This window comes from Theropithecus gelada, chromosome 1 (assembly GCF_003255815.1).
Source record: "Theropithecus gelada isolate Dixy chromosome 1, Tgel_1.0, whole genome shotgun sequence".
Taxonomy (NCBI): Eukaryota; Metazoa; Chordata; class Mammalia; order Primates; family Cercopithecidae; genus Theropithecus; species Theropithecus gelada.
Window position 1 is genome coordinate 197,076,902 of NC_037668.1, and position 26,389 is coordinate 197,103,290.

Below are 26,389 nucleotides of genomic sequence, written 5' to 3' on the forward strand. Positions count from 1 at the left end.
CATAGTCATTAGTAACAAGCCAAATTTAAAGCCATGATAAAATAGCCAGCCAGTTGCTAAAAAAAGGCATCTTAGATAAATCTTCGTTTGCATTCTACACTGAAAAGTCATCAAACATCCCCAAATAGATGGAAAGCAAGAGCAGGTATTAAACCAGAGCTGTGATTACTAAGCCTATCCAGGCAGTGACATTCCTGTGACTCTGCAAGGACAAGAAAGTCACCAACACATGCCACATGTCTTACAGACTGTCCATATGCAAAAAACAGTCCTCATGCTGATGGTAAGAGATGGAATTTGAAAAAAGAGATGCTTCTTGCGTATTTCAAAGTCTCTCCAGTGATTTGAGGAGAAAAATATCAAAAACAAAGATAAAGGGCTAGCAAACTAGTAGAACGCATAAAAGGGGGCATAAGTCCCTGTATACTAATACTGGCTGGCTTCCCCTGCAATGTCATTTTGTATAAAGACATCAGTGAGGAATACATGACTGGGTGCAATAACTGGCCTTGACCTTGACACCAGTCCTGACCCCACTAGGTCCTCCCTGTACACTGGCCCCTGCCCTCCGTGTCTTGAGTCACCTTCCTTTGACTCGAACATTCCCATAGCTGCCTTGATGGAACACTACCCAGCAGTTTCCCACTCTGATTTTTCCCTACTGAAGGACCCTTCAAAGGGCAGAAGAGAGAATGACCCACGGCCAGAGAGTATATGAACCTCTAAGTCAGCTAACCCAGTAATAGTTATGCCTTCTAGAGAGGGAGTCCACACCAGGTCATGGGGAGAAGTCATCCAGCTTCAATATCTGTAACAAAGACTTCTTTCACTTACTTAGGAGAACGCAAGTTTAAAACAGTGAGTGACACTTTTTTTTGGCATTGCCCAAAAGATGAAACTGCAGCCCTTTCCAGCCAGAGAGATAAGCTGTGCATTCATTGACTTGCAGAGTTCAACCAAATGGAATGGTCTTGGAGTAAGGCAGTAACAGAAAAATCAGCCTTCGTGTCTGGCCTGCTTTTTAATATTCCCATTGAACTCTCAGTCTGTTAAGAATCTCATGACATATTTGGTCTAATCTCTTAGGTACAGATATCTCCTCTCAGAAGATACCCCAACAAGTAAAGGCAAATATGCCTTTCAATAGAGTGTAAGAAGAAAAGGTTGACAAGAGAAAGGGCAAGAGAAAAGGGGGCTCAGCTCTTGCACAGCCATCCTGACTGGCTATCACTGATGCTATTGCAGGGATGGCACAGTAATGCTTCACTTACCAAGTGCTCCCTGCACAAGACACCTCTGGTGCCTGCACATGAGACTAAGACCTCTCCCTTAGGGACCATTTTGCTACACCTTCCCCACGGTGTGTCTCAGAAACTCTTCTGTCATTCTCCATATTCAAATCACAACTTGAGTCAATTTATTTGCCCTTTTCATGACATGTTTAAATTTCTGTCTTGACATCTTGTCTTGACATGAGCTTTAAGGTAATATGCAGTAATATTTCTGGGATGAGAATCCCTGAGTTACAATTTTAAAATTTGTTGTTATAATAATTACTTACATGAACGTATCTTTCCTCTTTTGAATACTACCTGATTCAGAGAAACTTCTAATATTCTAAGGGGATTTTCTCCTCATGATTATTTATATTATTGCCTCCAAAGTTTTTTGATCATCCAACCCTATGAGTAAAAACTTTTGGGCATGTGCCCCCAAAATATATTTACTTATAAATTTTATATGTAAGTCACTGTCAACCCATATAGTATATATTTTTAGAGCTTAATTTCTTTCTTATTTTAGATACAAATAAATAGAAACTCTAATATTTTACTCCTTTGCTGCAGTAAATTATCATACAGAAGGAATGCTTGTACCCCACTTAATGCTTGTACCTTGCTTTGGAGGATATTACATAAAAAGAAAGGGGATGTGTACGAGGCTGTGATCATTTCTGCAATGGTAGAAACAACATTCTTCTCCCACCTCAATGAACTGTTGTTCTGACAGATATACCTACAAGGTCCTCTGAGCTAATGAAAAAAAAAAAAAGAATTCTTCAGCCTAATTTAATGGGAAGCACTGTGCCACAAATAATCTCAAATCACTATCCTGGCCATTAATTTCAGCCTCTCCCTCTTGTCGCACATGCTTTTTGGAATGACCAACGTGTAGCAAAATTGACTTGTTTGCTGTCCACCTCCCTTACTTGGTTTATCCCTTTCTGGCAGTGCTAATCGCAGTGAAATGGTCAAGTTGCAGGAGGGAGAAAGGAGGATGTTCACAAACTGGGAAAGAGTACCCAAATTATCACAAGTTGCCAGCAAAGTCACTGTCACCATCAGACCACCCAGGGAGTCAGCTGTTGCCATCACTCACCCGTGTCACTTATAGATCTCTCTGTTCATAAAGAGAGAAAGCAGATGAAAAGGGCTGTTTACATTAGAAAAGGAAGAGTTTAGTTTCCATGTGCCTGTGATCTAGCTTCTTTCTGTAAGTTGTAAATGTTGAAAGAAAATAGACATGGCCTGTGTGCTTTCAAGCAGCACTCTCCCTGCCAGTTCTCAAAAAACATTAAATAAAAAATATTCTATAGAGATCCACCCAGCTGTTCTGACTTAAGTGCAATGTATTAGACACAACACAAAGCAAATGGAGCAAGTCAAGAGGCAGAAGGAACATTCTCACAGGCAGGGGCCTAGGTACTGCAATGCCTGCTGCCAAAATGTGACACTCCCTGTTAAAACTGAAAGTCATCACCATGCCAATATCAGCCAAGTTTACCATTTGCTGTAGACCAACAAAACTACTTTGGGTTGGCAGTGGGGGCTTGGGGATTGAACTTGGTTCGTGGGGCTACAAAGATGGGCAAGATCCAGACCTGCCTTCAAGGTGATTACAGTCTATAAGGCAGCTAAACTTAAGGGGAAGGAACCTGTTAAAGGGTTCATGGGCAGGCCATACTCCCACAGCTGGGTGTTTCCCTGCAGCCTCTGAAGTAGACTCTGAGTAGTAGGGAGAGCAGCAGCCATATGGACCTTATACAAGTTATACAAACTGAGCACTTTTAATGTCACCTGAGGGGCAGGGGGACTCCCTGTACTAATTATTAGGATGTGAAAGAGATGATACAAAGGCTCATATTATAATGCCTTCCTTGTCTGACTGGGGAGAGGAGCAACATCCCAAGACACCAGAAAATTAGATTATACAATCTCCCATAGTAACCCCATTCTAGGCTAACCAGCCTCCCTTGGTGGAAAGTCTGCAGGCAAATGCCAACTATTGCACAACTCTAAGAGATCATGTGAAAGTTGTCATTTAAATCATCCTTTCAATAAGAACTCCACTGGGTCTTTGGGATCAAAGGAAGCAGAGAAAGTTGGCAGGTGGCAGGAAATGCTTAGTCTCCTTGCCTGCAGAAGCTCTTGAAAATCCTGTACTCCATTTCTCATGCATGCATGGGCCTGCTTAGATCAGGCCTTGTTCTTCCAAGTAAATAATATTTAATCTTTCAACAAATATTTATTAAATGCTGTTTGTCACTGTTCTATGCCCTGGGAATACAAAAGTGAACAAAACAGACGCAAACCTCTGCCTGCATAGAGCTCCCACTAGCATACATAAGCTATATAAATGGCAGGAGCTGTAAGTGCCATGGAGAATCAGAAAGCAGAGCAGGTGGATGGGGAGGCTCCATTGCAACATCCTGCAGAGACCCTTATGGGAGTTAGAGTCTAAGGCTAGGAGGACCTGAGAGTCTTGGAATTCTTGTGATAACTCATGCAAAATGGGATCAAGAACCAGATGATGTCAGGCCTTGTGGTGGTCATGGAGAGGCTGTGTATGTTGAGGAAGAAGGGACTGGAGTTTTGGCAGGAGCACACAGAGTTTCAGTCCCCCTTCCACTCCTGCTGTAAATCATGTGGTTGTTCTGGGGTGGGGTGGTATTATCTAGAGCACCTGGAAGCCTTAGCTTCCTCTTCATTCTTATAAAAAGATGTGGAAGCAGGGAGGAACATTAATGTTATCTAAACAATAAAGGTTGTATAAATTACTCATAATTTTCACTATCTTCTATCTTAAGATAATTATTTCCCATGATTTCAGCAAGTGACAAGTTTTTACACTGAAGCATAGACTTTCGTCTAAGTAAATTTGTGGTTTTGCTCTGTTCCTCCCCATCCCAGGCTTGCTCTGGACGGTAACCAAGCTGTCCTGGGCTAAATGCACCATCTAGTGGTTAGCTCTGGAAATTATCTGACCCCTGCCGCCTTCACTAGTTCCCTGCTCTACCCCTTCTATTTATCCCTGAGTAAATACATCTCAAATTATCTATTTACTCAGAAGTATGACCAAAAAAATGCTTTCTCCCTCTTTCATCCATCTTTTACCATTACCTCTTACTCTTGTACACAAGTCTTTCACAATTCTCATAGAAAAACTTACAACTTCACACATAGAAAAAAAAAATCATGCTTAGAGTAAGACACAGAGTACTTTCATGGCCGTCCGACCTCCCTGACCCCACATTTTATGCTGTCTTTTTGCCACACCACCCAACTCACACTGGTCTTCTGCTGTTCCTGGAACCTGCCCAAGCATGGGGTTTTAAGCTTCACTTCTCTCTGCCTAGAATATCCTTCCTCCTGCAGAGCCACATTGATTACTCCCTACTTCTTCGAGGAACTCTGTCAGCAGTGCCTTCCGAGAGATTTGCCTTGGTTAGTGTATCTAAAATCTCATCTCTTACCCCAATTTTTTTCTTCAAAACACTTATCACTACTTGATATTCAATGGTATATCTGTCTTTCATTAGTTTGTTGTCTGAATATCTCCAGAAGAAAGAAAATTCCTCAGAAACAGAAACTTTGTTTTGTCCCTCGATGTATCTCAAGTGATTCCAGGCCTGGAACATAACAGGAATTCTCTCCAGTCTCACCTCCCACCCAAAAATGTGAAATCCATTTTCATAGTCAATATACATAAGATTGATGCCTTAGAAACAGCAATAACAAGAAAAGGGAAATCTGTAGACATTCAAGTGAAAATCAGATTTACAAAGAGCCAGTGAAACCCTGAAAGTCGCTGAGACACCCTCTTTAGGATCTTCATATACCTCTTACCCCTTTTTAATTAAATGTGTGTTTCCCTCAAAGACTAAATATTCAAAATAAACATGGTTTAGTTTAATTTATTTTTTGTTATATATTTTTTAAAACATTGGCATTGTACCATTAAGATCTTCAACTATTTATTTCAAATATGCTCTATTTCAGCTGCATTTTGAGTTATACTTGGGCTAGGAACCTGGTCACTAGTAAGTACACTATTTCTATGTAGAGATATCCCTTGTGAATTCCAAATAACCAACTTGCAAGTGACATTTTGAATTATAACCCTGCCGCAAACTGGGAACACTCTTTAGGTGGCTTTTAAAATTTTTAGAATCCCGCAGTGATGATTAAAGATGGCTGTGCCCATGTAATATCACTAGCAACTGATGACCTCTTTCTCCTCCTTGCCTGGCCCCTGTGGTGGCAGGCTGGGCACGAGGACCATGCTGGGCCAGACCCTCTGAGAAGTTTCTGCAGCACTGACACAAGGCCAGATTACACCAACAGAGCTCTGTCAAAAACGTCTCTCTCTTATCAAGAAGACCAAGTTTCTAAATGCCTACATTACTGTATCAGAAGAGGAGGCCTTTAAACAAGCTGAAGAGTCAGAAAGGAGATCTAAGAATGAACAGTCACTTGGGGATTTAGATGGAATTCCTATTGCAGTAAAAGACAACTTTAGCACATCTGGCATTGAGACAGCGTGTGCATCAAACATGCTGAAAGGTTATATACCACCTTCTAATGCTACAGTAGTACAGAAGTTGTTGGATCAGGGAGCTCTACTAATGGGAAAAACAAATTTAGATGAGTTTGCTATGGGATCTAGAAGCACAGATGGTGTGTTTGGACCAGTTAAAAACCCCTGAGTTATTCAAAACAATATAGAGAAAAGAGGAAGCAGAATCCCCACAGCAAGAATGAAGATTTAGACTGGCTGATGACTGGAGGAAGCTTAGGTGGGACTGCAGTTGCTATGTCGGCGTTCACATGCTATGTGGCTTTAGGATCAGCTACAGGAGGATCAACCAGAAATCTTGCTGCCCACTGCAGGCTTGTTGGTTTCAAACCAAGCTATGGTTTAATTTCCCATCATGGTCTCATTCCCCTGGTGAATTTGATGGATGTGCCAGGAATCTTAACCAGATGTGTGGATGATGCAGCAGTTGTGTTCAGTGTACTAGCTGGGCATGACACCAATGATTGTACCACGGTACAGGACCCTATTAATCCATTCATTTGGTTTGGCAGATGTGAGCAAACTATGTATAGGAATTCCAAAGGAATATCTTGTGCCAGAATTATCAAGTGAAGTACAGTCTTTTTGGTCCAAAGTTATTGACCTCTTTGAGTCGAAGGGGCTAAAGTAATTGAAGTATCCATTCCTCACACCAGTTATTCAATTGTCTGCTATCATGTACTGTGTACGTCAGAAGTGGCATTAAATATGGCAAGACTTGATGGGCTACAATATGGTCACAGATGTGACATTGATGTGTCTACTCAATGTGTCCACTCATGGTTGAAGCCATGTATGCTTCAACCAGACAAGAAGTGTTCAATGATGTGGTGAGAGGAAGAATTCTCTCAGGAAACTTTTTCTTATTAAAAGAAAACTGGGAAAATTATTTCATCAAAGCACAGAAAGTGCAACGCCTCATTGCTAATGACTTTGCAAATGCTTTTAACTCTGGAGTAGACGTTTTGCTAACTCCCACCATCTTAAGTGAGGCAGTACCATACTTGGAGTTCATCAAAGGAGACAACAGAACACGAAGTTCCTAGAATGATATTTTTACACAAGCTGTAAATATGGCAGGATTGCCAGCAGTGAGTATCCCTGCTGCACGCCCAAACCAAGGGTTGCCAGTAGGACTGCAGTTGACTGGACATGCATTTTGTGACCAGCAGCTTCTTACAGTAGCCAAGTGGTTTGAAAAACAAGTACAGTTTCCTGTTATTCAGCTTCAGGAACTCATGGATGATTTTTCATCAATGATCACTCAGTAGGGCGCATCACTCAGTAGGGCAGGAAGAACTTTCTGGATTCTTCTCATTCAACCTGAGAGGAGAGGAAGGCCTCTAGAAGCTGAGCTCAAGTTCCCCCTCTGCTTAACCATAGCTCACCATTTGCTTTGTTCCAACATGACTGTTCCATATGACACAAGGAATATCTTCCAAGGCAGTTTCCTCCCAGAGTCCCGAAAGGAAATTAGGAAAATGTAAATGTCCTCTGCTTCTGGCTTTCCCACATCTACCAGGTAGAAGCACGATGCAAGATTCTCACCACCTGATGTCTTCTCTCCTCCCCAAAATTCATCAGGACCCAAGGGGGAGATTTTCATTTATTTTCCTCTCTGGAATGCACTTCTGCTACTTGTGTTTCTTCTTCTCAGGGCAACAAAACTTCATGCCCAGGTTAATTGCAGAAAACGGTGTCCCCTCTATGCTATGGAATAATCTCTAAGACCTAGTTCAACTAAGCTGGCTTCTAATACACTAAAAAAGCCAAAGAAGTTTTGAAAAGCCCTTTCTAATTGGCAAGTCCTGGTTTCACAAAACTATGTAATTTTAAAAAATCAAACTAAAAGATGTTTTAAAATAATTCCTACTCTGGGCATCAAAAGCTAGATAGTTTTCCTTTTGCGTTCCTGTTATAGAAACCCTAATCCTCCTTGAGGCAAATGGATGCTTCTGGCAGTATGGGAAAAAAGACACCTGAAAAAAATGCATGAGGAAAACACTCCAATAAATTGCAAAGAATAAATTCCCAGCACGGTGCTCTCAACACTCTTTTCTTGAGTGTCTAGTATGTGCCAGGCTCCAGGCAATAGCTACACGGCCAGTGTGGCTCACTCGGGTGTGAGTGGTGTGGAGCACAGATACATAGCTGGTGCAAAAGAGTTCAGTTGGTCATCCGCTCTGCCCAGGATTTCAGAGAATTGGCTCTGAAGTACGCATGAAGTGAGACAGAGAGTCAAGGGGAGGAAGGAAGTCCAGGCAAACGGAGTGCCGTGTACAAAGGCACAGAAATGTGAATATCTGCCCCATTCAATTGATTTCAAACAGCCTAATTGGACTCAATGTAGAGAGGTTGGGGAGCAAAGACCATAGCATAAATGATTTTCATAGCATGAAAAGGAAGAACATGATCAACTTGTGTTTAAGAAAGATCACTCTAGCTTCAGTATGGACAGAGTGGAGAGTGTTGAGAGTAGAGACCAGGAGACTAACTAATAAAGTAACAATAATAACAATTACTAACACAGTGCTCCCTGTGTGACAGGTATATATTTAATCCTCACAACGATAACAACCCATGAGGTAGGTGCTATTAGTGTCCTCATTTTACAGGAGACTGAGGCTGAGAGAGGCTCGCCTTCCTAACTGCCTAACAGGCAGTCTGACTCCTGCATTCACATTCTGGCTCTGTTCTTTGCTGGCTGTATGATGCCCGCAGAGCTCAGGCTTTTGCAGCAATCCAGGTCAGGATAATGGTGACCAGGGATTGTGGTAAGCAGAATAAATCCTCGCCTACCAAAGATATCCACTCCTTAATTCCCAGTACCTGTCACTACATTAGGTTACATGGCAAAAGGGGATTAAGGTTGCAGATAGAAACTTTTAACTCACCTTAAAATACAGAGACTGTTCTGGACTATCTGGGTGGCCCAAAATAATCAAAAGGGTCCTTAAGAGTGGAAAAGGGAGGCAGAAAAAAAAGATCAGAGAAAGAAATGTGATCATGAAAGCCGGGCAGAGAGCTGTAACATTGCTGGGTGTGGAGATGGGGGAAGGGGCCACAAGCCAAGGACTACAAATGGCCTTTGGAAACTGGAAAAGGAAAAGAAGCAGATTCTCTCCTAGAGCCTCCAGAAAGAAATGCAGCCCTACCAAGTCCTTCATTTTAGCCCAATGAAATTCACATCAGACTTCTAGCCTACACAACTATAAGATAATACATTTGTATTGTTTTCAGCCACTAAGTGTATGATAAATTGTTATGGCAGCCATAGGAAGTCAATAATAATGACGGTGAAGAAACCACCAATTCAAAGCACACTTTGGAGGTTAAATTCACCTCTAAAGGATTTAGAGATCCAGTAGATAACTAGTGCCTTGCCAGTTGGAATGTGGTTCCAGGATGATATGAAAGGAGATGAAATGAACTCAAAAGACTCCATTTTCGTCTCTGAATCTAAAGTCACTTAACTGATATACTGTGTTTTGATTCCTCCAAAGCATAGTCTTATCCATTTATTCCATACTTTTCTGCTTTTATTAATTTGACTTCTCTCATTCAGCCTTTCTATTTGTATCAACAGCCTCACCAGAAATTCTCTGAATTTTTTCTCTCCATTTTCTCAACCCATAATTACCAGATTCAGACCTTTAGTGGACTGAAAAAGTATCACATGATCCTTGTCTCCTTCTACCTTCTACTGGTACATTTTCCAGTTTTCTCTTCATACGTTCTCTCAAGAAATAACTCCAATACAATCTTTGATGAGATTTTGCCTTGTAAGACACAGACATCCCCCCAGGGAGCTTCCACTATCGGGGAGCCCAGGCCATCAACACTAACAATAAAGTGTGACATGGTGGAAATACTCAACCTAGTGTAAGGAGAGGAGGCCTTCAGGGAAAGCCACACGCTTCTGCATGGGTGTCTTTAGAAAGCAATTTCCCATCATACTTCTCTCAGCTTTTCTACCTTTTGATTTTGCAAGCAGGAAAATGTCTGCCTAAAAAGCTAAGAACTGGGCTCAGGCAGACTTGACAGAAAAAAATGCTTGCACTTGCACAATGTCAGAATCACAGCCACCTAAGATGACCCAAGCCCTACCTTTTACTGGTCACATCAAAGGAGAAAACATAAAAAGAGGAGATATCCTGGCTTTCTGCTACTTAAATTTACTTTACAGAGGAAATAAAATAGTTCATTTAATGGGAATAAACATTCAATTTAAAGTCACAGATATATTCTGGGGAAAAAAGTTACCATCTGTTCCCTCTACTTGAATATAAGTTTGTTTTCTATATACAGAATGACTGCATCTATCCAAAAAGTATATGTTGAGCTGAGTGCTGCAACAAAGACATCAGTGACATAGTCCCTGACTTAAAATCTAGGACTTAAAATGTGCTTGAAAAAAAAAACTAAACATACAACCTTGAAGCCCTATAATAATAATAGCCATAATACATTTTTTTAGCTCTTTTTATATATGGTTTTATCTACAGTTAAATTATAAAAGCAGGGCAGAACAAGTCTGCAGAATTCCAGAGAAAGGAGCTAGAAGGGGGTCATAGTTCTGGAAGGCTGGAGGGAGGATGCAGTGTCTCAGTTGGACCTGGAAGATGGCCCAGAGTAGCACCAGAAAATCTGAAACATCCAAAACCAGAGAAGTAGGATATTCATGAGAAGGCTGAGGGAACAGTAAATAGATCAGTTTGGCCAAAATGAAGGTTACAAGGGGAGGTGTTGCCGGATCATGGAAGACTCCCACACTTTTCAAAAGGGGTATTTGCTGGGAGCATCAGAAATCACACATGACCATGGTACAGTTTTCTTACATGTCCATTTTCTCTGAAGCTTTGGAAAGTTCAGTCTGTAAACTTGTTTTACGTATTATTTTCATGGAAATGCAAACATTGGTATATTTTTAAGTAAAATAATAGAAATTTGCATGAATGTTTAGAATAAAAACATTTCAAAGAATGTTGTTCCTTGCAGCAGGACCTCAAACCCTGAACGTTCACCTTCCCAGACTCTTTCTGCTCCCTCACCGCCAACCTCAGACAATCGATAAGCTCAGTCAGGTGCAACTCCTCTCATTTCCCAGTTTGACTTCTCTCCCGCCGGCGGGCACTGGGCCAGCTCAGGTTCTTCTCAGTTCTCACTCAGGTTATTGCAGTTGAATCCTACCTGGACCTGCTGCCTCCCCATCATTCCTTCCTCCTCTCCTTCTACACTACGCCCAGGGTTCCAGGGTTGTCTTTCTTTCTTCTTCATTTTTTTTTTTATTTTGTTTGCTTGGTTTTTTTGAGACGGTGTCTCTCTCTGTCGCCCAGGCTAGAGTGCAATGGCGCGATCTTGGCTCACTGCAACCTACAGATGTGAGCCATGCGAGCCATCGCGCCTGGCCTCCTTCCGGTTTGTTTTTTTTTTTTTTTTTTTTTTTTTGAGACGGAGTCTCACTCTGTTGCCCAGGCTGGAGTGCAATGGCCCGATCTAGGCTCACTGGAACCTCCACCTCCCAGGTTCAGGTGATTCTCCTGCCTCAGCCTCCTGAGCAGCTGGGACTATAGGCGTGTGCCACCATGCCTAGTTAATTTTTGTATTTTTAGTAGAGAGGAGGTTTCACCATGTTGGCCAGGATGGTCTAGTTCTCTTGACCTCGTGATCTGCCTGCCTCGGCCTCTCAAAGTGCTGGGATTACAGGTGTGAGCCACCCTGCCAGGGTCGTCTTTCTAGAAGGAAAATGGAATCATACAGCTGTAGCCCTTTTTGTCTCATCTCCACCCTTCACCTGTGCTCTATCTACACCAACTCCCACCCACCCCATCAACAGTCACCCCAGGAAGTTCCCTGGCTGGGCTTTGTTGTACCACATCCGTCCTGCACACACTGTCCTCGTCCACCTGACAAACACCTCATATGTTGAGAAAACATTTCCTGCAAACATTGCTCCAACAGTTTGCCTCCTTATACCACACTATCCTTAGAGAAACCAAAACCTCAATAAATTCTCTTGAAGAGACTTTCTTTTCTTCTATTCCTGGAATAACTTATTATCCTCCATGTTTTTTAGCTCTATTTCTAGGCTTTCTTGAGAGTCATCAGAAATCTGCCAATATTTTATTATCTGAGAAATACTTCTGAGGCAACAGAAACAGGACACTGTCTTTTAGATCTTTTATCTTCCACATAGCCAATCCCAAAGCACAAATCATTTAAAATGGCTCAATCAATATATATAACTGGCTTACTATGATGTGTTGGGAATTTTTTTTAGGTGCCGAGGATAAAGAGATGAGTGAGACACAACCCCGCATTGACAATTTTTTTTTTTTTTTTTTTTTTTTTTTCTGAGACAGACTCTCACTCTGTTGCCCAGGCTGGAGTGTAGTGGTGCGATCTCAGCTCACTGCAACCTCTGCCTCCTGGGTTCAAGCAGTTCTCCTGCCTCAGCCTCCCATGTAGCTGGATTACAGGCATGCACCACCACACCTGGCTAGTTTCTGTATTTTTAGTAGAGATAGGGTTTCACCCTGTTGGCCAGGCTAGTCTCGAGCTCCTGACCTCAAGCGATCCGCCTGCCTCGGCCTGCCAAAATGCTGGTATTACAGGCATGTGCCACTGCCCCCAGCTGAGAAATTAACAGTTTTCTAAGTATCTCTATTTCCAGCCCAAGCCCAGAGCCAATTCTTAGCTATCATGGAATATGGGTCTCACTCGGTCACTGGTTGCACCAGGAAATAGGCCTAGGAGAGCCCCAAAGAGAAAGCTGCTCAGTGAGTCTAACCACACGGAAAGAATCCTACCTCACCACCACGCAAAGGCAGTGGTTTTGCTTTGAAATAACAGGTTATTGGGCCCTGGCTTCTCCCCTTGATTCTTCTGTGATAATCCACTTCGCAGGGTCTCTTGCAGTACAGAACAGGTAGAGCCAGGTACTCCCAGTTAAAAAAACAACTTTATTTTCTCTGAATAGAGATCTTTCAAAAGAAGAAACATAACTTGATCATTATAATTTAAGCCTCAGTCTTCTCTTTAGCTTGGGACTAGTCAACATGGTTATCAGTCTTCTCTAGTTATCCCTGCCTCAACTCAAAATTTTTTGCTTCATCTATTCTTCCTTGCCCATAACCAACCAAGCCCACCTTCTTAATTATTCCATTCCCATAAAACAGTGCCAGAGCAACTTCTTTCAGGTATGCGGTGACAAGTTTCCTTCTGCTTGACTGTCGTGGAAACTGCTTTCTCCATGGTTACTGGGACCCTGATCTGGTCTGGGTCTCAGATTCTGCCTGTGAAGTCTTCTGAACTCATCTGTTACTTTTCTGTCATTCCGCCAAAGGATTTTGTCCAGGAAGATATCTTTACCCGATCTTATTCATTTCTTCATCTTCCTCACAATTTTTAGCTTCTAAAACCCCCATCAGAACTCAGTCAGCCAGCTAAAGTTTATAGAGTCCCTGATAGGGATCAAAAAAAATTAATAACTATGGGCAAAGCAGAAGTAGGATCAGGTCAATTGCATCAGTCACCACCTTAGCTAAATACTAGAGAAAGAGAGAAAAGGAGATACTGTAACCTGAATCCATGAGCCCAAATGAGTGCCCGAGAAGTGTATGAGACATTGGGCTTTGGACCAGAGAGCTGGCACATTTGTGTCCCTGGAAAAATTAGCTCTATCAGCCAAAAGACAAAGGCGTTTCATCAGTTTTATGAGAGATTTTTCTCTGACAGCTGCCCAGGATTATCTCTTATCCTTGAAACCAGAGGGCTTAGGTAGTTCCAGTCAGCTCTGCTATGGACGTATAGCCAGTATCTCTACAGGAACATTTAAGAGCTTTCGAGTCTTTGTCAATATCATCTGGTAAAAGGCCCATGGACTCCTTGCTAACACAAATGTTGACCCACTAAAGACTGAATGGGATGGTCATAGACCCTCTTCAACCCGTTATGAACCTCATTCTCCTCTTATTTTGCTAATAGTTCCTAAGTTGATTAATTGATCAGGTAAATCCAACCAGACTAAATTCTCAAAGAGCAAAAATATGTGTAATTATTATTCTGTGTTTTCCCCAACAATTAGGGCCATTCTAGGCACACAGTGGCCTGAGACTCACAGCAGGTCATCTGATGTTGTCCCTTTGATGGTACCCACAGCTGCCCCTCACCAACCTTATGAGTGCTCATTCTGACCCTCCACCTTCTCAAAAACTCCCTCTGCAGGCTCAATATTTGCTTAAACATAAGCAAATCTACACACTTCAGCTGACTCAGGGTTGCAGATTGATAGGAATTTATTCTGGACTCATCATAAATGCTTGTATTATAAATATGATTTAGCACTTAGCCATGAATCATCCTGCATTGTTCTCCAGTTGTGTGCACTTCTCAAACAACAGACTTGCACGGTGGTAAAGAGCTCTGACTTTGAACTGACATGGTTCAAATCCTAACTTCCCAACTGACAGTAGAATAAATTAAAATACCTGTAATATTTTACAGTGTTACTGTGAGATTACATAAACTAGCGCACATCAAATACTGTGTCTGGCACAGAATAAGGTTCTCTAAGTGCCAGTCTTATAATCCCCAAGTGGGGCAAAGAACATCTTGCACTCCTCATTTTCCCCTTATAATCTAAGCACACAATAAATGCTAGGCACACAATGGGTGTTTAATACATGCTGACTGACTGATTGAATAACTTCCCCAATATGGCATCCTTCCAAGGCTGATTAAAAACATTTCTGCCCAAGAATTCTATGAAAATAGTTACAGCTGCTATTTAGGCTCACATTTTGACTCATTATCCCATTGCCCTCCTCTCTGTCACATACTCCTTTAAAGTAAGAAAGAATTCCCCGTGCTGTTCCAGTGGCTACAGGTCTCATGGCTGCAGCAGTGAGTCAGCAGCTCACCCTGTGTCTGGCAGCTCAGACCCAACCACGGCCCACTGTGTTCAGTGTGTCCTGCAGCAGCCACGGGTATTCCCAAGGATACTGCAGCATCCCACCTGGAGCGCTGCAGTTATCTTGGGTCCATGCCTCACTGCAGCTTGAAGCCTGATGCTGCCGAGTGTGCAGAAGAGCTGCTTCACTTCAGCTGCCTTTAAGGCCCTGGCCACTTCTGGTCCCCAAAGCCTACAGTTAAGGAATCAGAGCACATTCCTGCCAAACATAATCCTCAATACTGCAGCCTGGCAGCCATCTGCATACTGGCCAAAGCACATGCAAAGCTGCGTCCACTGGTCTGAAAAGCATCATTTTTATTACTGACTGTGTCTAGCCAAACCTTGAGCAAGGGAGTAGGAAGATTGGGAAGGAGAGTCCTCTGAGCAGGGCACTTATGTGAGCCCCTTAGGGCCTAAATGTGCTTGTTTGGGCTGAAGGGAAAATAGACTCTATCTATTTTCTCTTGATGAGACAGTGCACTCCTTGAGAGCAAAGACTGCGTGGGGTTCCAAAGGCATCCCCGGTGCCTAGCCTGCACATAGGAGGTTCTCAATTCATGTTGACAGCTATGTGCCTAGCCTGTACATAAGAGGTTCTCAATTCATGGCTGATGAATGGCCAAGCCCATCAAGTAGGAGTGCAATACTGCAGTTTCCTCCCATGTCCCTGGAACACCGCCACCTGTCCCCCACCATGATTCCTCCCTCCTCACCTCTACCACATGTTTCCAGTGCCCCAGGAGCAAAAGAAGAGCTCCCTCTCTCTCCCCATTGGAACCTGGTCTGCTGAAGTTGCCCCCCACCTCAGAAGCCAGAAGAGAGTCTTTGATGGAAGGCACACAGCTGTTCTAGCAACTGAATGGAGATCATAGGTACATATATATATATATATATATATATATCGATTGTGATACTTCTGAGGGATCTATCTCAGTTCCCAGAAGAGGAAAATGGCATGGCTTTTTCACTGGGCATAGTCACTATGAGCTTCAATGATTGAAATGGAAATTAAAGTGAAAGGATTTCCTCAGTCCCCAATAATGTATGTTTCTCTCTTGCCTTATACAAATTTCCCCCCAAGAGCTATTCTATTTGATAGCCTGCCTCTCTTCTCTCTCTCTCTCTTCACTTTCTCTCTCTCTCCGTCTCTCTCTCTCTCTCTCTCTCTCTCTGTCTCTTTCTCTCTCTCTCTCACACACACACACATATATACATGCTATGTAAGTTATTGATTACTACTGAAAATCAAAGTGAGACTGAGGACCAGAGGTAAGTGACCTGCCTAAGTCTCACAGCCAGTGAGCGGCCTTACTAGACTCATGAATTCCAATCCAGTGATCTTTTCACTTCATTATGAAATTGTTTTGTTTTGGTTTTTTGTTCATTTGTTTGTTTTTGTTTTGTTTTTACTTTTCTTTAATATCTTCAAAGGAGAGCTAATGTCAGGTTTTCCTCACTGAGACGTTGCAACATCTCCCAGGTAAAAGCTGGGTCCTCCAGGTAAGACATTCTCCCAGATCCTGCTTCGTTTGTTGTTGTTGTTGTTGTTGTTGTTGTTGTTGTTGTTTGCATTTCCCTGGGATGCTGTCTCACCTAAAATGGCAGGGAGAACCCTGGATCTCTCACCTTCCCATGTAATGAGTGATAAGTATACTTATCACACACAGAGATGGAGTGACTCTTCCTTACCACAATCTGAAGCCCAGACAGATACAGTCATCATTTGTGACAATGAAGATTTTCCTTTGCAAATGCAGCAACTTAACGGTAAAATTGTGAAAAAGAGGCTGTGTGTGTTTACCTTGGTCGGTGCTGCAGCCCAAGCCCAGCTGGCACCTCTAGGGCGCATTCAAGTGAGGGAATAGTTATACTTGGCAGGCAGTCCTGACCAGCCATTTTTGCCCGGGTCTCTTTGGATGCCTCCAGACTGCAGAGATCTTACTCAGTTTGCATCCCCCGCACAGCCTGCAAGCCAAGCTGCAGACATCAATCTGTTTCAGGAGAAAGAGCGCCACCTGCTGTCTCTGGACTGCAAGACCATGTTTCTTTGGAAACCGCAGTGATGTTCTTTCTAAGCAGCTCAGCGCCTAAAGAGATCTGCTGTCCACAGCCAGGGGAGAAAATGGCACCTATGAAATTTGTACCGACACCCCAAGTCACACTGTGAACCAGTGACTCTCCCAGGAAAACCCTGGACGAGCCCTGCAGCACACATCCTTCTCCTTTCTTACAGTTTCATTTCTCCCCTCCAACTTAGAACAGATGGAAGTCTTAGAGGCTGGTCGTTCAGCTGAGCATCTGAATGTAAAGAGACGTGTTCAAGGTCACACAGAGACCCCGTTCTAGACCCAAGACAGACTTCTCCCACGCCAAGTACAGGCTGGATCGAATTTATGCATTTCAGATTTCTTTCTCTTTGCCCGCAGTAGAAATTTTACAACAGAATTTTCTTCACTGCTGCTTTGCTGATTTCACCTATGCTGGTTGCAGCTACAGTCCCCTCTCTCTTCCACATTATCTTTCGTAGTATAACTGTTTATGTTCAAATGTTAGCTCCCCTATTAGAGCCCAAGTCTCTTGAAAGGAGGCCAATACCTGATTAATCTTCACAGTCTTTTGGAGGACTTCCTGCTAGTTAAGCATCTGGGGACTTAGCTCCCCATGCCCTATTTCTTCTCAAGGGCCTCGGAAATCAAATCCACTCTCCTGGTCTTTTTAAAGCTGTCATCATCTACTGCTGTCTTAGGTGTCCTGTTTCCCCAAGACTGACTGAAAAGGACACAAGCTCTCTGGCTTCTCACTTAGTATCTTCTTTCCTGTTCACCACCCCTCAAAAAAATTGCATCAGCCCTTACTATTTTAAAAGTTTTATTTCTAATCACTACCAGCAAACAGATGAGATAACAAATATAACAGTTTTTGCAATTGACAAAGTTTCCTGAGATTTTTCTGAATGATTATCTCCTAAAACAAAAGAAAATACTCAATTGTGAACCCGACTTATCTTTGCTTTCATCCCACCCCCCAAAAAAGAACCTTGAGAGTGGAGCTGCAAGTTTACAGCCTCAGGACAGGAAACTCAGTGCCATGAGTTCCACCAAAGGAGGCTCCACAGCCGTAAAGCATCACATAACCAGTCTGCCTCATCCTCCTCATCTGTTAAATGGTCAGAATCAAAGTGTTTGCTCATAGGAAAATCCTCATTTGAGGATTAAATGAGGTCATTTAATCCCCATTGTGGTATATAGCAAAAATTAAGTCCAAGGTCAATGGCCATTTAATTAATTAGGTAATTTATTTCATAAAACAAACCTGATGACAAGAGAATAGAACATAAAGGACAAAAATCTTCAAGGAAAGTAGCAGGGGCTCAGCTAAACTACAAGGAGTAATAATTTGGGGAATGTGTCAGAGAGTACCAGGAGGAAAGATGCCTTGAAAAGACGGTGGGGGAGAGAAAGAGAAGAGTCCAGAGAGCTCATCATTTCACTTCAAAAAAAGATGGCCATAAAGCAAAATCCAGGCCTTCTGTTCTGCTTCCAGGTCCCATCCACGGAGCTTCGTCCACAGGCATCTGGGCCACTTCTCTCACCAGAGAAGGGAGACAGTGCTGCTGTCCTGGCTGACTTCGGCTCCATTAATCCACTCCCTTGCCTTCCATTCTCCTTGCAGGCTGCGTGTGCTGAAGGCCTCTTGCACTCCTGTGCTATCGCAACTTGCAGTAATCGCATGGGGTTGTGTATCCAGCGTGTAGCACAGGCTTTCTGTAGCAGGTCCTAGGTCGGTTTCCTGAGGGCAGCACTGCCCTCCCTAGCCTCCACACCTGCCATGGTGGCTGTCCTGCCAACAGCATCTCCCTTCAGGGTTCATCTTATTTTCTTCTGATGAACAAGCAAACGCAACCAGACTCTCCGTAGGTGTAAGTTGGCACGTACATTTGGCAGGGAGGGTGGATTTCTCGGGGACATTCCATTACTCACTCTCATGCCCAACCCACCCTGTGCTGAGGCAGCAGAACCTTCTCCCTCACCAAGCATTAAGGACGCCCATTCTCCAGGCAGCTGGTAGTGAGCAGGGAGGTGAGAAAGGGGGTCTTTCTGAGAAGCAGGCTAGCACGTGAGCCACCTGGAGACACTTAGGGGAGGTAGGTCTATTTTTCTCCACCCAATGTCACTGAAGAACCCATTCACACCCTAAATGGGCTAAGAAAGCCATGTGGTAAAATGCTGATGTCAACTAGATTGACATCTTGGACAAGCCCTAGAATGAAGCTCAGGGAATGAAGCAATGTGTTTTTAAGCAGGACCCTCAGCTCCTGCATCCCGAGTCTACAATCTGTCTCAATTTTGCCAGAGTTGCAAAAACCATGAAATGGCCTCACGTGTAACTCACAAGTAGCCCATCGACTGCGCATCAACCTTGAGATAGAGATAAAGCTCCTTGTTATGAAGGTTACAACTACTTTGGAAATACGTTTTATAAGTAATCACAAATTTTATTTCTGTATTTTGATTGTTTTCATAAAACTATAACCCTCTTAGGGTAATTTTGACAAGTCCCAGGGGTTTTTTCTGTGGTCATCTGTGCCTAGCCCATGTTGAACACTCAGTATATTTCAGCACCTGTGTCCCCAGCGATTCAGGCTGGAGTTGTGTCTCCTTCCTCATGCAGCAGTAGTGTGATACCTGTTCAGCTTATTCAGGAACACGAATGTGAAGGTCACTGCTATAGAACTGCAACTGTGAAGGTCACTGCTACAGAACCATGGTTGTCCAGTGTTGGCAGTTACCTTAATTACTTAGAGACTTAGAGCGTTTGTTATGCTCATCCTATACTACTGAATTTGAATCTATGATGATGAGCAGTTTTAAGAGGTTCCCAGGGGGTTCTGATGCACCCAAAGTTTGAGAGCTGCACTCTAGCCCCTGGCTACTCAAAATGTGGTCAACAGACCAGCCGCATCCATACCTAGAAGCATGTTAGAAATGCAAGCTCTCTGGCCCCACCCCAGACCTCCTGAGTCAGAATTTATATTTTCACAAGATCCCAGGTGATTCAATTGCATGTTGAAGTTTGAGAAGCACTGTCCTAGGACAAAGGCTATAACATCCTAGCAATCTGAGGTAAGTAAATAGTAGAATTTCCTCCTCATTTTCAGGGTGAATGACTCCTGCCAGTGTAGTGACTCTTTGCCTTGCCTGCTGGATAACAGAACCCAAAGACATGCAGGGGGAGCAGCTAGTTGATCAGAACCTTCTAAACAACCTTCAAATTCTCTTGTCCTACACACTCTTGTGCCTTGCCCCAATCAGTGACGTTAGAGATCCAGAGATGGTGAAAGGGGATATACCCAGACAATGTGGCAGACTGAAGTCTGGGTCCAAATCTCAGCTCTGCTGCTTTCTAGCAGGGCAGCCATGAAAAAAAAATCACATCACCCTTCCGATGCTTAGTTTCTGTACATGTAGAGGACATCTGAAGGGTTCACAAAGATCATTCCAGCTCTTCATGTAACTCATCCTTCCCCATCCATTTCACACATATGAAAAGTCACAGCTGGAAGGGATCTTCAATCACCTGGTCCAAACTCCTTCCTTGCTGTCCCCAACTCATACATGGGGAACCTGGGCCAGCCAGACAACTCATGAAAGGGCAGAGCCCTGACTAGAACCCAGAGCTTCCAAGGCCAAGTTCAGCATGCTTTGCACCATACAGTGACTAGGACATCATTCTTGGGTTGGGTGGTTGAGGAAACGTATTCTGAGACAGAGATTTGCATGCAGGATGTTTACTGCATGTTTACATTTACTGGGGAGTGGTCTCAGAAACAACATCTTTAAGGGAGTGAGAGGAGTAAGACTGGGCAGAAGGAGAAGATGAATCCTACAGGAAATCCAGGAGCTGGGATGTGCTACAAGGTTGTCCTGAATCAAGACAGAGGAATCGGGCCTTTGTATTCCACACCAACCAGTAGGGGTAATCTTTATAGACGGACTCAGAAGGGAGTCATTGGCCATCCATCAATACTCCCAGCAATCAGGGGACAAGTAGCTCTGTTCTGTGTGGGAAATCTGGGCAGCACACCCCAGCATCGTGGACAGCACACCCTTTGTACCACCAGCTCACTTGCCTCACAGCCTAAGTGTGCCCTTTCTGGGAGCAACTTCACTGTTATTCTGGCTGCTGTCTTCACCTGGGGAAATTCTCAGTGAGAGATTAGTAGGACCAACCACTATACTGCTCTGATCTTAAGGCTGCCACTGAGTCTTACTCTGCCCCTCCTCTACTATCCTTTCCAGAGTCCTCTCGCCCTTGGCCCACACTGCTGCTGGCCTACATGCCTGGTGGGGTGGCTTGAGCCCTCATAACTGAGGACACTGAGCCCGTGGTCACCACATTTTTCTCTGGCCGTGGCTGCTACACTTGTCCATTTACCTCAAATTTGGCAGGGGAGTACGAAGAGACACCCCAATGTAGCCCCTGAATGCCAAACAGATTATCTCCTGCCATCTTTAAATAACAGCAGCACTACTTCTTGCTGATATCAGGGCCAATGGCTCCTGCCAGTGTGGAGACGCCTTTCCCTGCCTGCTGAATATCTTGGTACAAGGAGCTAGAAGAGAGATGGCAATAACAGCTTAAAGTATAATGGGCTCTGGTCACATACCTCGATGGAAGCCTTCTCCTTCTGGGAACCAGCACCTCTAGACCCATGGAGTCTCCTGCTGGGAGGATGGAGAGCACAGGACCCACCGTGACTCACTGGGAGGGATGGTAAGCAGGGCCACTCCCACATTCACCCCTCAATTCCAGGACCCATGAACTCCACCCTTTGCAGCATAGCCCCCTACGGTGGTGGTTGATTTACAGGGTATACCACATTGTCACCTGAATCCTTAATACCATGGCTCTTCTACCCTCATACCCATTGCTCAGACACTGGAATGGCTGAAGACTGAGACTGGCTGATGTCAACTGGCAGAGTCATTCTGTCTACGTGGTTGTCTGGTGCCTCTTCCACGGTAGCTGCTGTCAGGTGACATTGACATGCAATACATAGACTCCAGCGCTTTGTGCTCACTCCCATTGCCCATCCCCATGCTCTTCCCCAGCCCCTGACACCGGCCATTTGATCTTTTTCTTTCCAGACCCCTGACGAACCAGCCAAGTCATTCACTGCTCCTCATGAGCCGATATGTATTTGTACTTTAGCCCACTTCTCTTTCCACACAGAAGAATGACTAGGTCTACCTCCCAAAGCTCTGCCTATTGAGAGAATTTCCTCTCATCTCTGTCTTTCAGGGACACCCCCAAGTGGAACTTTAGTTCACAGCAGTCCATTTTCAAACTGGAACCCACATACAAAGCCAACCCATCTGTGACCCATCTTGACCTTTTTTCTCCTCTCTAAGCTGTTCATCAGGGAGCCTCCACTGCAGCCATAGGCGCGGGTACTTGCTGAGGGAGAGGAAACAATAGTGGTGATGTGGGGGTCTGAACCACTTGCTCATGTAGCTCCTGGTGATCTCTGCTCTGCTTGTACTTGATACTGACTGCATCTTAGAGGCTCACCTGAAGGAGCCCAGCTCATAAGGGGTGGCTCTCTTCAGCCACAGTAATTGCCTGAAGAGGGACTCAGCTGAGTCCTCAGCAGCCAACACTTTGACAGCTGGGGGAGTGAGTACCTCGTCCTTAAAGGGGAAATTAGGAAAGTGCATTACAGAGCCCACATCAGCATCGAATCTCCAACAAGTCTATGAAGAAGCTAGAGATGGCATGAATACCTCCATCTTGCAGATCAAGAATCTGAAGTATCACAAGGTTAAACAACTTCTTCAGTTCATGGAAAATCAATCCAGCGTCAGAACAACAGTGTCTGAACCAGGACTGTCCAATAGGAATACAATGTGAGTCACATATATAATGCTAAATTTTCTAGTAATAATATTATGAATAATAAAAAGAAACAGGAGGAATTCATTCCAATACTAAATTCATTTCAATACTAAATTTATCCCAATATATCCCAACTGTTATCATTTCAATATGCAATCAATATTTGTAAATTAATGGACACTTTACATTGTTCTTGTCATACAAAGTCTTTGACATCTGGCCCATGTTTCATGTTCACAGCACATCCCAGTGTGAACTAGTCACAATGCAAGTGTTCAATGGCCACACGTGGCTAGTGACAACTGTATTGGAACCCATAGCTCCAGACTCTGTCCAATTCTCTGTGCTATCTTCTCAAGGTACTCCTTCCTCAGAAGGAGCCTAGACCTGGAGGGCGATGTTTGGGCAACAATCCTGCTTTGGGTAAAAAGCTAAGTCCCTGCCACTTATCAAGCTTCCAGAACACCCACTCCTTTAGCACAGCACAACCTGCTGCCCCCATTTAGCTTCACAGGTGTTTTGCCACTTGCCGGGAACGTTCAATTTGAAAAGAAAAGAAAAAAGCAGTAGTAGACAAATGTTTGACTCAATCTCTGTGAGTACCCTGTAATGTAATGCTAAATTCAGCTCAATTTGGTTTCTGTGGCAACCCAAGGAACCAGCTCTCCACAGCTCATATCATCACTCTTTGTCAGATTTCTAAATACAGGGTGCCTGGAACACAGTCATTATCCCAAATGTCTGAGCTCTGATATTCTCACAAGCCCCTGATCCTGAGCTTCATCCACAGGTACAAGGATGCAGTATGGGAGCGTCTTAATAAAGTCTTTGCCCAACACAGGAAATGTAGAAAAGACAGGATTCAGGAGCCTTCATTCCTAGATATCTCTTGAAATGGGGCAGATCGTCATTGGTCCAATAAGACTTATGAAAAGAACTTCATGGAGACAAAAAGAAGCCTTGGACCCGATGCAGTCATTGCCAACCCATGACAGCTTGGGCAGTGAACATGTTCACAGGGATGGGCCCCATGTAGTAGTCATGAGCCCTCAAAAGCAAATTTGGGCCGGGCACAGTGGCTCACACCTGTAATTCCAACACTTTGGGCGGCCGAGGCAGGCAGAGAGCTTGAAGCCAGGAGTTCGAGACCAGCCTGGCTAACATGGTGAAACCCCATCTCTACTAAAAATACAAAAAAAAAAAACTTAGCCAGGCGTGGCGGCACGTGCCTGTAATCCCAGCTACTTGGGAGGCTAAGGCAGGAGAATCGCTTGAACCCAGGAGGCAGAGGCTGCAGTGAGCCAAGATCACACCACTGCACTCCAGTTTTGGTGACAGAGCAAGACTCTGTCTCAAAAAAAAAAGCAAATTTGTCTTCTTCCCTTTTTTGCAGATAGCATGCATGGGACTTGGGAGATGTGATTTCTCCAGCATTGACTTAGATGCTTGAGGTGCTTACTTGTCTCTGAGCCCAGAAATGTGAAACCATACTGGAAAACCTTCGGCCACCCATGGCCAAGGCCCCAGGACTGCAGTTAACGATTCAGTGATTGATAGGTGTTAGTCCCTCCCCATTCAGTGCTGAGTTCCTTCCTATTGGCTTAGAACCCTAGAACAGTTTCCTTAGAAGTCTCTGGAGCAGTGACTTCCAGATTTCCTTTGACCACAACCCACAATACGAAATGCAAGTAATGTCGTCACCTAGTACTTTGATCTACCACATTCCTGATGAATTTCTCCAATTCGTTCTGCACACTCACTCTATCCAGAGTGGTCCTTTCAAAACACACATTTTCACTACATAAACCTTCCTGGTGACCTCCCATTGCTCTCAGGATAAAAGCAAAACCCCATTAACTTGGCTCAGAAAGCCCAGACCACAGGCTCCACTTGCCTCTCCAGCCTCATCTGTGCTCAGAACTTACACTCTCCAGCCTCCCTCCCACCACAGGCTGTGTACAGGCTTCGCCCTGTGCCTGAAGTGCTCCTCCACCCACAGCTCCTCCACCCACCCCTCCACCTAACCTGGTTAACTCCTACGCATCCTTCAGATCTCAGCTCAGCCGTCCTTTCATCCTTGATTTCCCCAGCCAGGTGAAACCTTTTGGTTATGAGTACTATATGTTTCTCCCTTAACACATACTTGTCACAATTGTAATTTTACATTTGTTGATATATTTGATCTCTCTCACTGAACTTTATGCTCTGAAGAGCGGTAATACTCTCTGATTTTACCCAGAATTTTATTCCAATGCTTACTGCAGTATTTGTCATCAAGTAAAAGTTCAGTAAATATTTGTCACATGATTGAATGAATAAATGAATTTCGGCTGGGCGCGTGGCTCAAGCCTGTAATCCCAGCACTTTGGGAGGCCAAGACGGGCGGATCACGAGGTCAGGAGATCGAGAGCATCCTGGCGAACACGGTGAAACCCCGTCTCTACTAAAAAAATACAAAAAACTAGCCGGGTGAGGTAGCGGGCGCCTGTAGTCCCAGCTACTCGGGAGGTTGAGGCAGGAGAGTGGCGTGAACCCGGGAGGCGGAGCTTGCAGTGAGCCGAGATCGCACCACTGCACTCCAGCCTGGGCGACAGAGCGAGACTCCAGACTCCGTCTCAAAAAAAAAAAAAAAAAAAGAGAGTTTCAAGTGACAGCTCCTAACAAATGGTAATACTTCCAGAGAATACTCTGTTGAAAAGACTTCTTTTTTTTTTTTTTTTTTTTTTTAGATGGAGTCTCTCCCTGTTGCCCAGGCTGGAGTGCAATGGCACGATCTCAGCTCACTGCAACCTCCGCCTCCCGGGTTCAAATGATTCTCCTGCCTCAGCCTCCTGAATAACTGGGATTACAGGCACACGCCACCATGCCCAGTTTTTTTGTTGTTGTTTTTGGTAGAGACGGGGTTTTACCATGTTGGCCAGGCTGGTCTCAAACTCCTGACCTTGTGATCCACCCACCTTGGCCTCCCAAAGTGCTGGGATTAATACCAAGGAGACTGGGCTCAGTTTCAGAGAATGTCATAGTTGACTGGCATTGGCTACCACAGGCTCATGATTGCTGATTGCGAGTAGTGCCCCGAGTCCTGATTGTTCACCCTCCATATTCTGGAATCTGATTTTCCTGCAAAGACCCAGACCCTAAGCAGTTTCCTTAGGTTGGTTAATTGCTGGAATGGAAGCCCAAAGCCCATCCAAATCCTTATGGAATATCCTAAAACTCCTCTGACCCCTTCAGATTTCAAGTTCTCAAAGCAGAAGCATCCTCAGACTTGTGGCCACCAATCCTCCCTCCCAAGGAGATCAAAGCAAGAGGATCCAATCTTTATAAAATATGCTCCTGATAGCTGCAGGAAGACTGAGGAGGCTGCAGTTCTCCAGGACTAACCAAGGCAGGGCCAACCCAGACCCCTGATAGAAACGCCACCCCAAGAAAAGGACCGGACCAGCCCAGTGACCCGGGTCCACGGCCTCCCTCCCCACCCTGCAGGTACCCAGGGCTGAATTGGAGGTAACAGCCCCCATTTCCAGATTGACAGACCGTGTGTCTGCTGCAGCTACAGAATCAGACTCTTCCATTATTTTGCTTGGGATTGGTGAAAGGGGAACCGAGGGTTTGGGGGAAAATTCTGTTATTTCATGGTAGGATAGCGTTTAGCTAGAGGGGGTATTTTCTTCTTTCTTTTTT

At 44.2% G+C, this 26,389-nt stretch overlaps 1 pseudogene; it reads left to right on the forward strand.

The window, feature by feature from the left end:
* The first annotated feature begins 5,560 nt into the window (after window positions 1–5,560).
* LOC112633859 lies at window positions 5,561–7,127 on the forward strand (annotated as a pseudogene).
* The last annotated feature ends 19,262 nt before the right edge of the window (window positions 7,128–26,389 follow it).